Source organism: Hesperophylax consimilis, chromosome 1, assembly GCF_061612785.1.
Source record: "Hesperophylax consimilis isolate HC1 chromosome 1, BYU_Hcon_1.0, whole genome shotgun sequence".
NCBI classification, from domain to species: Eukaryota; Metazoa; Arthropoda; class Insecta; order Trichoptera; family Limnephilidae; genus Hesperophylax; species Hesperophylax consimilis.
In genome coordinates, this window is record NC_142836.1 from 10,957,768 (window position 1) to 10,970,371 (window position 12,604).

General features: G+C 31.4%; 1 protein-coding gene across 1 annotated transcript in view; it reads right to left on the bottom strand.

The window, feature by feature from the left end:
* Shaw (potassium voltage-gated channel shaker cognate w) overlaps nucleotides 1-12,604 on the bottom strand; it is a 502,823-nt gene that overhangs the window by 366,136 nt on the left and 124,083 nt on the right. The window lies entirely within an intron of this gene.

A 12,604-nucleotide genomic window follows, 5' to 3' on the forward strand; every position in this document is an offset into this window, starting at 1 on the left:
GTTTTGCTGTTTTGGCGTAAATTAATCAAGATGGATCTTGCAAAGAGCTGTTTTATGTCCATAACGTTGATAGTATTGAAGATAGTATCAGTGTTGGTAGAAAGAGGGAGTTTGAGTTATGAAACTAACATTTTGTTTTGGATTATGAAACTAACATGTTAACATATTTTGTGCCAGAGAAATTTATATTTCAAAGACCCAAAGCCCATGATGGAAATGACGATGCGAGCTCGTAGCGTAAACGTTTAAACGTTTTATAAACATAAAAACGTTAACCGTTTGAGATATTTCACTTTTTATATCGTTTTTCATTTTTAAATTTGTTTGTGTTTCTTACTTTAATTTAAAATTTGGTTAATTTGCCAACTGATCTTTGTTTGGGACAGAAAAAGTAATTGTTTGCACCAGTAGGGCATAAGTCTTACAGGATAGAAATAAATAATCGCAGGAATAGGTGGTGCAGCTATTTTCACTCCATGGACTTGAATATTCATAGCGAATCTATGCGAGGTTATTCTCACGGCCCTAGGAAGGATAAAATATTCATGTTCATAATATCCTGGCGTATGTGGAGCCGGGGATAGAATTATCCGAATTAATAAGGCAGCCCCCGGGCGTGGGACGTTTTTGTATTCTCATGCGGGATTTAGCAAAGTAATTCCTGATAATTAAGAAAAAACACGTACTCTTTGTATGCATGTAATTTAAATGAAATAAAATTTGAATGACATTTAAAGATTTTACGAACATTTAAAAACTAATTTGTTAAAAATTAACCATTTTTAGAACATGGTTTTATTTAACAAATAACATAAATTGGGTAAGACTTATTGGAAGAAATGTTTCTAGGATTAGTAGTAATTTAGTCACATAATACCTGTCTTGAAAGGGCACGGTTTTATTTTCCATCAGTTTTATTCCAAAGGTCGTCGTGCTAAAACAGAACGAGAGTTTCCAATTTCAGGGACTACATTGAATACAAACATGCTGAAATCAATAAATTTATTTATCACAATACATTTTTCTACTATATTTTTGAAGGTTAACTCAATTAATGTAATATATCATTGAAGTAGATAATACTAAAAAATGAAATTTGAACAAGACGAAAACTAAAAAAAAAATATACAACTTGGAATCGAACCCAGGACCTCGTGTTTTACCGGGACAGCGTCTTAACCACTTGATTATTGGGACCTAATTATTAAACGACATATTTGTCGATCTCGTATTTTAAATTTAGAATTAACCGGTCGGTGGCCGAGTTGACATCGCGTTTGGGTCCCACCCAGGCGTAGTGTGTTCAATTCCTCGGCTGGCTAAGTCCTCCATCACAACACAAGCAACATTTTCAGCTTACTGTGGTGGTAGTAGGAGATTTTCAAATATTGTCAGGTTATTCGTAACCCGGGAATGTTTGTCTTTCTTTTAAAAAAAAAAAAATATATTGCAACTAATTTTTTACCATATTTTTGGCTTTTTTATATAGCTAAATTTTTTAATGACACCAAAGTTCTAATGCATTGGTTTGTAACCTAGATAGTGTTTCTGATAAGAATATCCGATTTTGATAAGTTTTTGATAAATAGGTCCTAATAATTGATTGGTTAAGACGCTGTCCCGGTAAGATATCTTCCTGGGTTTGATTCCTAGTTGTGACCGTTATCTTTTTATTTTCTGTGTCTTGTTTTGTTTCATGTTCGCGTTAAATTTGTTAGTATTATCTTATGTCATCAATGATATATTAAATTGATGGGTATAAACTTTGAAAATGTTAAAGAGAAAGTTATTCCTGAATAGGCTTAAATAAAAGTCAATAGGTGTTGAATATAAAACTGCCCATAACTTCATGTATTGTTATAGATATTTTTGTGCACAAAATTTGGTTTATTTTTTCATGTACACTGTATCGATGATAAAGACAGACAGTTTTTTCACTAGTTTCAGATTAGTTGTTACCATATATTTTTTGAATGAGGGTAGTGAAATTCTGCTTTAACTAGACTGTTATGCATTTCGTCTGTCCGTATATTTGTTTGTAAGGTTTTTGATCGTTTAAATGGTTCATTCAAAATTTATTTCCAATGTGACATAGTCTTGTTTATTTGGACTTTCTTATCCCATTTTTTCAATATTATGATACTTACCTTAAAAAAGTGTTGTCATTGAGGGAGTGACGTTTCTTTGGACAAATTCTATAATGCCTTATTTGAAATTTAGATCGAAATGTTACGCACACATGGTATCTACTTTGTAGAGGAAATCTTAGATTTGATTTATCATACAATAGAAAATTAGAAACATACTTTTTAACGTAAGGTCTACTATTTACATAACTGCAAGTTTAGTTCTTACTGAAAATACACATTATAAACAGAATCGTTCACTTTTTGTAATGTGTGACAATTTTTTGCAAAAAAACTGTGATAAATTTACATTTATATGATAAATAAAAAAATCGAAGCGTTTTTTCCAAATTTTATTCCGCTTGTTTTAGATAGAATAAATCTATAATTTTATATCATCTCTTTTTCGAAGTTCTTTTTATCCACTAATTTATAAATATTGTTCCAAAAATTAACAGAAATTACAGATATTATAAAAGTTGGTCTAATCACTTAAAGAAAAGCAAAAAAAAAACACATTCTCAATAGTGAAAATAAAATTAGTAAATATACTTATATATAAAGAAGAAGAAGAAAATATCAGAAGCACTAGATATATATAATTCTTCTTTAAATAGCCTAAAGTTTTTTTTGTATAATAATTATCTTCATAGGTGTTAAGATTGTCAAATTGAGAATTGTACAGTAATTGGATAATCTATCTGTTGTGCAATAAATAAAAAAAAATAAAAATAAAAAAAAATAAAGAGAAAAAAAACCTCAAGGTTGTGGGCCTTTCAAGAATGAATTTTTAAAAATCTCAAAAAAAAAACTCGTTTTAATCTTTATATCCCCCCTAACAACTCAAAATTGTAGGATTTACAAGTGCTCCGGTGTTGATTGGGTCACTGTGTACATTTCAAATCGGTTATTGTTTGCGAAACAGTAGCCATGGCGACCACCCTGTTCTATGTTACATGTCAAACACTCTAAGGGCAAACCTAACTCTAAATTTAAATACCGTGTGAAACGAACATTTCGTGTTCTCCTGGTACATATTTATTCACGTTCGATTGATTTTGTCAGATTACAAAAGGCGTGTGCAAACATTAACTAATGACAGCCTTTTGGAAATTACGAAGAGTTTTTCGTTCAGTTATTAAGAAATAGATAACTAAACGTAAAATTTCAATTTGAGAGGTGGATATGGGTACCACCGCCCCTAAAACCATTAATTGTATAACCACCCTTCCTGCCGTAGGTCACCCCAAGTGGTTCTCTACGTTTGGTGACTTAGCATCCTCGAAGATCATATAATCATTTTTCTCCTCTGGCCTCTCGTGTGGAGCTAATGTAAAATAAATTGAATCGTTGCTAGAATAATCTGCCAAATTTTGGTATCCATGCAAATACCATATAACGTAGATACACCAATAATTATAGCTAAGTATATTTGTACATTGTGATATTCCGTGAAAAAAATGGAACATTATTTTAAACTAGTGCATGGGGACACGGGATACCTATTATTATAATTCCAATTTAGAAAATAATTTTCTGTCAAAATAGTATATTACTAGCCCAGAACGGTGAAAAACCACGGTATAGCCTGAATTTTAGACAAATCAAATTAAAAAATCGTCAATATATAAGATTAAAAAATATTTAAAAAGACTAACGAGTAAATAAATAAAAATAAAAATTCTGCTAAAAATATAATATAATCTAAACTGAATTCTTCAAATAATCTATTCCAATTTTGAAAATGTCACATATATTCAATGCAAATTTCAGTTAATTGAACCAATTTTCACGGGACCCACAAACAACTGAGATTAGTACGGGTGACTATTTTTGCATATTTTGGTAATAACTGTAACATTAGATGAATTTTATTGGGTGAAAACATTGCATACAACAAAATTGTGTTCGAGTGTTTTAAACAACAGAAAAATTATAGAACGCAAAAGTGTCAGATTTAAAAACCCGGCGTAGGGCAAATATTTTTATGATTGATGTAGGTTTTTTACAATTAGGTACAGTTAACTGAACTAAAAAAATAAACCGGTATAAAAAAAAATTCTGCTATTAGTTCCAAAGTTTTATCCATGTTTTGTTACAAAACGACCTCCGTGATAAAGCTATAGGGGATAAAGCTCTTGACTAGAGGGTAACAAAGGCGGGCAGAGGAAGTCAGAAATAATATTATTTATTATTATTCTTTGATAATATTATTCCCCGACTTCCTCTTCCTCATCAGCCTTCCCCTTTCTACTACCTTCAGCCTAACAGCATGCCCCAAATGTGGATGTCATAGTATGATATGAGATGTTGCTGTCACGAAACGTTGGCTAAAGAAGGTGGTAGCGCAAGACGGCATAATATCACTATAGTGGATGTCATAGCATGCAGGCGGTCGAGAGCAGTTGGGACTTTTGTGCTGTATTCATAAAAAAATACTTTCCAACCTCCCGATTTTTTATATTCTCCTTCATATTTTTCAGCTTTTAATATTTTCCCAGTTATTGCAATGGTCACGTTGACTTTCTGCAAATATATTATTACCTTTTATGAGTCCTTTTACCAATAAATTACACATTCAAATATATTAATTGCTATGTGATATTTAAATAACTACATGAGATTGCATTATTGAACAATCTGAGTAAACAGTTTCATAGCAAAAAGATTACTCGTTATTCTGAACCGAAGTTCAGAACTAGATAATATACGATTCACGTATCGCGATCATCCCAGAGAAAGAAATTTTTTTATGTAGATTAATATCTTTGCCCGCAGCTTGAAAAAACAAAAAACAAGCTTTAATTTTTTCTCCTTTCTGTAAATGCAAGAAAAATATTGCATTTCAATTCTCAACGCCGGCGAGGGTGGGCGAATGGGGGCGCTATCCGTGAGGGTATATTTCATTGCGCCAGAGAAAAGAAAGTCTCATTGTATTTCCCAAGATATTTTCTGGTACACTCAGGAATGAAAAGATAATATTTTGACTACTACTTTCAGTATGTTTTTTCGTTTTTGAGGATATGCAACCACAGCTGTGCCCACAAGGAAGGATTCTACATGTAAAATGTACATAATATTATTGTTTTCAACATACTGGATCATTGGTTACTGGTTGAATATCTTACCAGTCTCGATACGTAATTCATATTTGGCACAGAAAATGAAAATTATATTTTGTCGTTGATTTATAAATGTGTACAGTACACTCTTAATAAATATGTTCAGCATAATATTCTAGGTATGGTATGTTATTTTAATGTAACGTGCAAAAATGTACATAGTGATTGCAGTGGACAGTGACAAAATTATTATTTAACACACGAGAATTTTTTTTAGCTAATAAGTAATATAATTCAAGTTTTATGGTAAAAATTTATTAAGCATAGGGCTTTGGTCGTATAGCACTGGGCATATGAATTTGGGTACGAGAATTAATTCAATGTATTAAAAATGTTTTTATTACACTAATAAATTTTAACAAAAACAAATGTTTTAAAGTTTTAATGAGGCAGGTTATGCACAACTTAAAATATAGTATATTATGCCATATCTTTATAACACTCATACATATTTCCTTTTTCCTCTCTTAGAAACTGTTCTATATTAGTTTTTCAACAGTGTCATTGTTACTAACTTACATATAGGTATTTTACTCATTAATGATATATTCTGCAATTTTTTTATTTTGAAAATAAAAAAATGAAGACAGGTACAACTTAACTCATCGACTGCTTAAAATAATGTCAGGCTTAAAAAAAAGCATGCAACTTACCTATCATATAGATGATTCATTTAATGGTATAATTTTGAAACATTTTTAACATCTTGTTAAGAACATGAAAGGAAATGTTTCATTTTCTTGATATTCGCAATAATTATTAATAGTTATTAAGTAACGAAATAGGTTTAGTTGCATGATCTTAATCCAAAAACTATCCTAGCATAGAAGAAAGCTGTTTTTAACAGTAAATTCCGGAGAAAATTATTTTGTATCGCAATAAAAAATATTTACATATGGCTCAGACGACAGCCTCAAAACGTTATGAGTTTCGGATGAAAGTTAAGAAATTAACAAAAAAAAAACAAACAAAATTCAACTTCTTTAAAATTTTTTTTTTCCCAAATCAGTAATTTAAAAAATGAATAACCTATTTAATATCAAATTATTTTTTTTGTCACTGGTGGCGAATGTAAGCAATGAAGGGATTATATTATTATATTCTGCAGTTCCATGATTTCTTAACACAATAACAATTCAACACTCCTTTAAAAAGTGATATTACCTAACCTCACCTATCCTACTTAACATGTTTAATTTAGTTTTTGTTTCATCAATTTTCATGAGTTTGAGTCACTTTTTAAAGATGTGTTGAATTGTTAGTTTGAAAAGTCATTCGGTCACCATATTATGCGTATGAATCACAATTTGGTTCAGTTGAGTAATACGAACACAATCATTCAATTGTGCCCAATTAGATACGTGTTGAGTTAATTGGAGTTCGAAACTTTCGATTCAATCGAAAACAAATCATTTTTACCCTTTATTACTTTTAATCCCCGGGATATGATTTGTGACAATTAAATTTGTTTTGTTCATAGTTTATACAATGCAGTCGCATTGCACCATAATTAGACAAAATTAAACTTAAAATTTGTTTTTCTTACGGGATAAAATATTTGAACTGATGATCCACTTCGGGAGAATTCTACCTTTATTAGAAAAAAATAAATAAAACTCTAATTTTCTTCATGCTTTGAATACCTATTTGGTAAAAATTTCGCAGCATCTTGTAGTTTATATTATATTATGTATTATTTGCTTATAAACTTAACAAAATTAAAATTGTTAATAATAGACTTACAGTAAAGAAATCTGATACAAATATTTAAAAAAAAATTACTTTAATGGTTGGCAGTAAAAGGCAACTAGTTTTTAGTAAAAATGTGCATGAGAAAAAATCGAAGGAAACACCGAATTAAAAAAATATATTTTCAATTAAAAATTGAACATCTGTGCAGACTCGGTGCACGCCCCGCAAGTGACAATATGAAATCCATATTTTAAAGTAAAAAGTTCAGTTGGAAGTTTCCGAGTCCCTGTTCAGCAGTTTGAAGTACGGCTGCATGTCGCTCCTTGCCCGCGGCGTTCTGTGCCCTCTATGCTTTAGTTGGCGCAACCGAGTACATTCTTTCCGACCACTGCTCTGCAACCGCCATATACATCCCACACCCGCATAATGCACCATACATTTACACACCGTTCACTTAAAAATTAGGGTGGGCTGTCAAAGTAAATTTTGTTTTCGGAGGTAACACACTCTACTGTCTCAAAAATTACCTGCAACTTTTCAGAGATAAAATAAATAATAACCACATTTCACTTCAGCGGTGCTTTTAATTTTTGGCTCTATAGCTTTGCTTGAAAAATAAATAATGAGTGAGATTCCGAGAGTACAATATTAATTATCAAAGATTTTTTGATAACATGTTGGTAGATTATTCACGTTTTAGCAAGCGTCATAAAAAGTTGAAAATTGATAAATAACCTCCATTGTACTCAAAAAAACAAAATATGTAATAAAAAAAAATTGGTATGCTCTTTCTGGCGAGAAAGTTATATTCGAGTATTATATAAAAGTACGTAGTTTTGAGCGTATATAATTTGTTTGAGTTTGAACAAGTCGAGCACAAAAAAAATGTTTTTCAAGAACTTTTGCAGAGAAAAATGGTAGATCAGAATTAGAATAAGAATTTAAATGCGCAACTTTTAGGGCCCTTGACATATCCAAATTCGATTGAAAAAACTTTGACGTCTCACCCTATTATACACAATACACTTATGTAACATACACAAATGCACACCTAGGTATACCCACATACATAGGATAGACTTAGCGTTCTGATGCGGGAATTATAGGGAAACATTAGAGCATTATTAATAGAAATCTGATAGGATAATATTGTGTTATGCGACGCAAGATATAAGAATGCATTTGAGAAAAGATTTTATTTGATTTGCTAAGCACATCTATGATTTTCAAATGAAACCTCGTAAGCGCACGAATATTATAGTAACGCTTTTAAAAATACCGCCTAATTGCAACTGATCCTGAGAAAATAATCAAATTTTATATTAAATGAAAAAATACACTTTGTAAAACACCACTTTTATTTTGAATTAATATTAACAGCCAACCAGGTTTCGCTTAGCTCAAGCTTCGTCAGGGCTTATCATATCAACTAAAGTTGCATAAAGTTGATATGATAAGCCCTGACGAAGCTTGAGCTAAGCGAAACCTGGTTTGCTGTTAATATTAATTCAAAATAAAAGTGGTGCTTTACAAAGTGTATTTTTTTCATTTATTATATAATGTCACATCACAAAGTGTTTGCTTCCCTCGATAAAATCAAATTTTACATTAAAATATAAATAATATACTCCTGATAAGTACCTAAGTAATTACCTAAATTACATAATATCCAGTGACCAGTTTTAGATGTAAGATATTAGCGTAAGTCGCTGATTATAAATTCTAGTTGTAAGTCTCTCATCATACGATATAATTTTTTATTTAATTTTCGCTAGTCATAAGTCTTAGGACGGGTTGTTTCGGAGAACTTGAACAATTCTTCAAATTTCAAAGTTAATTTTCAAGTTCTGTGAAAGATATTTTTAAGTTCTGTTTTTATTTCAGTTCTGTCAAGCAATTAGCCTATAATGATATAATAACAGAATTTGAATAGGACTTTCACAGAACCCGTAAATGAACGTTGAAATTTGATGAATTGTTCAAATTCTCCGAAACAACCCGTCCTTAGTTGTAAGACTCTCGTTATACGACGTAGTGTTTTTTTTGTACCACATAGATATCATGGTATATACATGAAATATATTTATAAAGGTGTAAACTCGTACAATTCCGAAAAGTAATTATGAAGATTTCTTTTCATCACCAATACGGCATCTAAAACATGTCTCCAACATTCCCTAATCTATTAACAAAATTATGCAGTCAATCTATAGGTGTATGAGCCCAATAATTTGTTTTAAAATTGTCACAGAAAAAGGTAGCAAGGTAAACGAAAAATGCAGAGCTGTCAATAAAATAATTAATGATGAAAATTAATATAAAAAGGTCAAAATAGTCATAATCCGCTTATATGCCAGCGTAATCAAATTGAGTTGTTTTATCAGAAAAATAAAGTAAATGTTCTGAATTGGAATGTTTAGCTTAAAGCTAATAAATCTAAGAAATTTGTGCTGTACCCTTTCTATATTGTTGCAATATATTTTATAGAATCGAGACCAAATAGGCGAATTATACTCTACCTGACTTATTACTAAATAAGTGTACAAAGTTTTCATGCATTCTAGTGACTTGAAGTCACTTGCAGTTCTACATATGAAACCAAGCATTTTTAAAGTTTTAATAGTTTGAAATCTTCAAATACACTAACAATTTCATTTATAAATAAGGAAAAAAAGAATTGGCCCAAGGTGAGATCCTTAGGGAATCCCACTTGTGGTCTCAAAAATGTATGATTCAACTGAATTTATTTTAACACAAAGTGTTCTTTTACTGAGGTAATCTAGATGAATAAAGTACCCCTAATTCCCAACTGACTTAGTTTATGCACAATAATATGTCGCCTAACTTTGCCAATGCTTTAGAAAAATCAGTGTATATCGAATCCACCTAATGTTTCAAGGCAAGTTTAATGAAAGTTAAAGGTTAATTTTCTTAAATTATTAAGTTACTTAGAGTCTACTCGTGATAAAACCGTGCTGATAGGGTATAATTTTACTATTGATTTGTTTTATAATGGGATCTAGTACTAACGATTCAAAGAGTTTTGGAATTTCCACATTAGTGGAAAACATCCTGTTACTTGGTGTGATCTGATGCGCTGATGATGCTTGATCAAATCAAAACCAATTTAAAAGTCGTGCTTTTACACAAAATATTTTTATTTATTTAATAGTTTGGAATAACATTTTAATTGCCGGTGCGTAAGAACTATATACGTTTCTATGTATTGTGGCTAGGTAAATTGAATTATAAAATAATTTAGGTTGTAAAAAAAGCTTTTGTCATGTGTCGATTATTCTAATTTACCTTTTTTATTAATAATTCCGGACCACAAACAAATTTTTATTAATTTAATTTCGAAAACTTTTTTAATTTAACTTTTTCATTTCATAATAATTAACTGTTATTGATGAAAAAGGTTTCCACAAATAACAACAAGTATTGCTCATCTACCTACGTAAAAATTTGTCAAGGAACCAAAAATTCCGTGACAATTTTCACAAAATGTCAAATAATTATCTATTTATCATGCAAACATCGGAATATATTATTTTTCCAAGGAAACATGTATCCCAACTGAATAATGATTTCCATGAAATCTATTCATTTAACACATTGGCAACACGAATTCTCTTGATCTTGTGTGGAATTGAAATACACACAGAAATTGTTATATTACACAAACATGACGAACATACTGGAATAATTATTGACGAAACAAATTAGTTTTCAATTTTCCGGAATTCAAAATTATTGTAGGCGTATGACGTGTCAATAATGATAAGAATAGTTATACTGTGGCTAATTAGATGATAAACTGCTGAATAACTTAGCTATTTCTGGGAAACGTTTTATGGGTTACAATATTATTTGGCGGCGATATTTAACGTTTATATGAAAACATTATAATGCCTACTTTAGAAATCATTATTCGAAAGCTAAGGTATCTTTTTGTTTATAATTCTCGTGCCCAGTTCACACGAGGAGAGTACAATTGTATTATATTGTATTGTCTCAGCTCCGGACATATTGGCCTAGTGTGAACAAGTTTCGAAGACAGGTAATGGATAAGACATTGGCCTAGAGATAGACGGGCAGGCTATCTTCGCAGGACAGCGTCTTACCCCAACCACCGCGCCCGGCCGCATTGAGCGCGTGTGAACGCGCACGGACAGGACTATAGCACAAAAGGCAGTAGCCCGTTCGTATGTGTCATTTTTTTGGCCGAATTTTTCGCATAAATGGAACCCTCAAAAGATTGAGATTGATTGATTAATTGAATAGAATTTATATAACGAATACGGCAGCTCATGGCCCATCGATTGCATAACATGTAGATACAAACAGTGCAGAGAAAACGCAGTGGGGGCAATTGTTGCTTGTGTGGAAAGAAACTCCTGAAGGTCTTCTTGATGTAATTCTTTAAGGATCATTGCAGACAAATCCGTCCGAATTGTCCGCCATATTGTCTACCAGTGTTGACGTATTTTGACAGCTGCTTCAACTTACCTAGCTTTAACAATCATAATACTAGAAAATCAAACTAAAAAAGTGGTTAACTCGTCTAATCAGGATAGTGCGCGTTGGGACAGTGAATTTTTTATCCCACAAATTATCTCGCTAAGGCGGAATACTCGTCATTATTCTGGTGTTTGTACCACAAAATACAATTCAGTGCAAAAGTGACTCGATCATTATATAAACACAAATAACCTATCCCAAAGGCGTTTTTAGCGTCACAAAGGCTCTGCCATCTCTCATACAAGAAACAAGCATTGTGTCGTTTTTTTCTTTTTGTGTGAAACTTTGAAAAACTACCTTTAAAATGAATACACTATGCTCCATCTGTAAAAAAAACATTGACACCCCGTCAGACTTCATCTCATGTTGTATCTGCGACGATAATTACCACTTCATTTGTGCCGATATCGCAGAGACCTCACGGCGAGGAACTAAGATTTTACAGTGGCGCTGCAAACTTTGCACAAAAACTCCAAAAAAAATACGTCTGAAAAAAATCTAGAACTGACATCTATCGAGAAACCTAATAAACAACCTTCATCAACACCAAAATCTACAATTGCCGCCTCATCATACGCCAGTGTGAACTTACCACCAACAACCACAGATGGCACTAGTAATCTGACAATCGATCTATTTTTAACTGAATTCGCAAATTTCAAAGACTCAGTTAATGAATCTGTTGGAAAAAAATACGATGCAATCCTGCTCCAAAATAATGAAATATTAAAAACCATTCAAAACATATCTCAACAGCAAGAAGATTTAAAATATCGAATAAATAATTTGGAAAAACTACATGAACAAGTAAACTCAGCCTTAAATTCAAGACTTGAGGTCTTAGAAAAAAAAAGCGAAAAAAATAAAGAAAATGAAATAAAAATTTGTCTCTTGACTGAACGAAATGAAGACCTAGAAAAAAGAATAATAGCGATCGAGATTGACCAAGAAAACAGGAACAGACGAATCAACAATACTTGTTTGGAACTTCGAGGACTTCCAGAATTCAAAGAGGAAACATCACAAACCTTAAAAGACATTATATTCAACACCAGTAAAATAGTAGACTGCCAACTAAATACAAATGATATTTATAATATATATAGAGTATCACAAAGAAACAAAAATATTCCTCCAACAGTT